The 3,367-nt window shown below is 41.1% G+C and overlaps 1 protein-coding gene across 2 annotated transcripts in view; it reads left to right on the top strand.

Annotated features, from left to right (window-relative positions):
* Positions 1–1,682, top strand: part of pld2 (phospholipase D2) — a 32,317-nt gene extending 30,635 nt beyond the window's left edge. For both annotated transcript variants that reach the window (XM_053617840.1, XM_053617841.1), the window contains exon 25: positions 1–1,682. This exon is cut by the window's left edge and continues 942 nt beyond it. The gene's annotated coding sequence lies outside the window, so the exon portion shown is untranslated.
* The last annotated feature ends 1,685 nt before the right edge of the window (positions 1,683–3,367 follow it).

The raw sequence follows: 3,367 nt of genomic DNA, 5'->3' as shown, positions 1-3,367 counted from the left end.
ATCGGTTTGAAAACGGTTAATGAGGAGAGGGAATGATGGAGGGGTTGTTTTAAAGGATGTTAAGGAGTAGGGGTGCGCAGGGGAAGTCTGATCTCTGCAATAATATCCCTCCCCCTGGGAATTCTGGTTATGTAATCCAGTTGTTCTCAAACTTGTTTTGTTTGTGAAGCGCCGAGAGAAGCGAACCTGGCCAGCGCCCCGCGTTTAACCACGCGTTCATACTGCTTATGTAATGCTGTAATTGACTCCCACTTAAAGGAATATCCACCGTCTGTCAGCCTAACGTCTGTCCACGGCATCGTTACCATGGACGAGAATTTCGAAAGGTTTCGCTGTACCGAGGAGAGCGCGACAGACCTCGCTGAGACTCACGACTAACGGGGCAGTAGTTTAGAAATGTGCAACCATACGACACGAATTTTAAAAACCGCCACCATTACACTCGTACAGTAACGCTGAGCTGAGACGGACGCCAGAAAGTCCAAGGATCCGAAGCTCTTTAATCCAACTGTCAAACAAATTAGCAGGGGGGTCGACAGTAGTCCCGGTTACTTACTGTACTTTCCCAAAACGATGGTCGGTGATGCACAAACCCCAAATTCTTCCGATTACCATCATCGGTCGTCCCAAGCCTAGTCGGGGTCGCGTCGACTTCAATCAGGCTGATCGTTTGTGTGTCTTTTTGGGAAGGCGAACCAACTAAACAAAAATTCTCAGGCGGGTACAATCAAAAACCCGAACTGCACGATCGATCGCACTGCACGTCTCTCGTTGAGAACTCGAGGGATGCAGCGGAGGTCGAGGAACTCTCAGAGCCACAATTCAAACACCACACTGATCCTGCTGACATTTCAACATCTGGGTATTTTATTTTTATTTTTTATTTTCTCCAGTATATCCAGGGGCAAAACGTCTGGTTTAGGTCACGCCCACTCCGGGTTTAAATCTGAATACGAATATTTGGAGCACTAACTAATATAAACTAGACACAGGATACTATGGAAAGCTCACACTACTAACACTCGTAGGGGGTCTAGTATTTGACGGAAGTAATGTGAGTACTACTATATTACACCGTATGCTCATTAGTAGACCACATGGTTAAAAAAACATAGACCACCCATGGAATATGCGTACTACCGTACTAAAACCACATCCAGGTATACCAAGTCGAATGCAAATATATTCTGACATTCCATTCATACTAGTAGTTTCAGTCGAAGACTCTCTCTGCTATGTTAGACAATGTTTATTGTGTGTTACTGACATTTTTGTTTTCTGTCTTCTCTTAATGTTTATCAGTGTAAGAGTTTCATCCGTCACTTTTTTAAAGTTTATAGATGGTTCGTGCAATACCTGTATACTCTACCTGAAAATTACTATCTGATTTTTTTTTTTTTTTATGAACTTTTATGGTGGTATATTTTTGTATGCTGTGTTCTTCCTTCTTTTTCCTAAATGGTAGATATTTTAGCAGAACCCTATGCAGATTCTAAAGTAGAGTTCTCACTCATAATTTTGCACCTCACTGATACAGAAAACAGTACTGACGTGATATTTAGATGTGCTGACACTTTTTTTGTTGTTGTTGTTGTTGTTTGGCTAGCTAGTCAACGGACGACTTGACCGACTAGCCGCTGCTAGACCGGCAACATGTTCCAAATAAAATAACATCAACCTTTCCTAAAGTCTTTCTCGTTTCTTCTCGTTTTCGATCCAGGATAAATACTTTTCAGCACACGGGACATCACTGGCCGGCTCCCTCAACGTCGCGTACCACAGAATGCAAAATTCCGCACGCTGTCAGGATTCAGAGTTAGAAATAAACGTTGCGCCTCGTGAAGATCTCCGCACCTTTAAACGTTCAACTTCTTTTTATTTGTTTTTTTTTTCTCTATCAAAATTGATTATTCTAATGCGTTCCTTGATGAAATATGTTGGAGTTTTGGTATTATTATTATTGTTGTTTTTGTTGTCCTGACTTGATACCTTGTACAACAACCATTGCTGCGTTTAAATTAAAAAAAAGAGTCGTACTTGTCAGGACATGGACACTAATTTAAGTCCACAAGTCATATAAATAAACTAATCGTTTAGAAAGTTAACCAAGCTGTACTTCTGGAGGAATTCCAAACGACTCCCTATAGGATAATTGGTGCACTGCATATCTGTATGTGCACTTAATACAGGGGGCAGGGAGTTGTTTAGGATTCGGCCCTGTTCCAACAAGCTGCTCGGATAGTTATTCTACATGATTACATCCTGGAATCTTAGTCATTAAAATTTTTTTTACTTTTTTTTATAAGCAACTAAACATTTAATGTCGTAACAAGCCCTTGAAGTGAGTTTTTTTTCTCTCTCTTCTTTTCCTTCTCCTCCGGGTGCGTTCGATTCCAGAAATGTTAGAGTGGACTCCGAGTCCAGTTCCGGTTGTTGGTGATCAGTGAAGTAGATTCTAAGAATCGATTCCTCAAAATAATGATGTAGACTCTAGGAATCGATTCCACACAGCGGTTTTCTGTTGAGGGACATGAGGACAATATGCACTGATGTAGTCCTGGGATCAGGATCTGCCATGTATAAAAAAAATAAAAGTTTTTTTAAAAAAACTCCTCAGTGTTTATATTAACACACATCATTCTAATTAACAGTGTAAATGACAGTAGATCTTACCTTGCTGCTATTTCAACATTCATAATGTACTGTACCTCCAACAACATACACTAAGACCAAAAGTTTGTGGACAGCTGACTGTCACACCCGTATGTACTTATTGAACATGTTCTGGTCCAGATTTAGTCCTGCTTTTCCTTTATAATAATATATAATCCACTCTTCTGGGAAGGCTTCCCGTTAGATTTTGGAGCGTGGCTGTGGGGATTTGTGATGGTAGTGAGATCAGGCGCTGATGGGGTGCAGTCGGTGTTCCTGTTCACCCTGAAGGTGTTTAGTGGGGTTGACACTCGGGTTCTTCCACTCCAGCCTTGGCAGACGATGTGTCCGGAACATGTCCGGGCCGTTTAGTTGACAATAAAAAGTCAGAAAAACGTCCCACAGTTGTGTGCTTCAGACAGTTTGAGGACGGAACACATACGGGTGTGATGGTCAGGTGTCCACAAACTTAAAAAAACAAAAAATTTCAGAATGCTAAGACATTTTTGTTAGTAAGTAAGTAAATTTGCTTTATGTAGCACATTTAAACACAACAAAGCTGAACAGAGTAAGACAAAATAAAACCAAATAGAGACAGACAATAAACAACAGTAAAATGAGATTAAAACGCCTGGGAGAAGAGAGAACACTTTCAGCCTGCTACACGTTAGAATAGAATAGCAAAGCCCCGGAGTCGACTCTCGATTGTTCCGAA

The sequence above is a fragment of the Ictalurus furcatus genome, chromosome 28 (assembly GCF_023375685.1).
Source record: "Ictalurus furcatus strain D&B chromosome 28, Billie_1.0, whole genome shotgun sequence".
Taxonomy (NCBI): Eukaryota; Metazoa; Chordata; class Actinopteri; order Siluriformes; family Ictaluridae; genus Ictalurus; species Ictalurus furcatus.
This window is presented reverse-complemented; position numbering and strand designations above follow the sequence as displayed.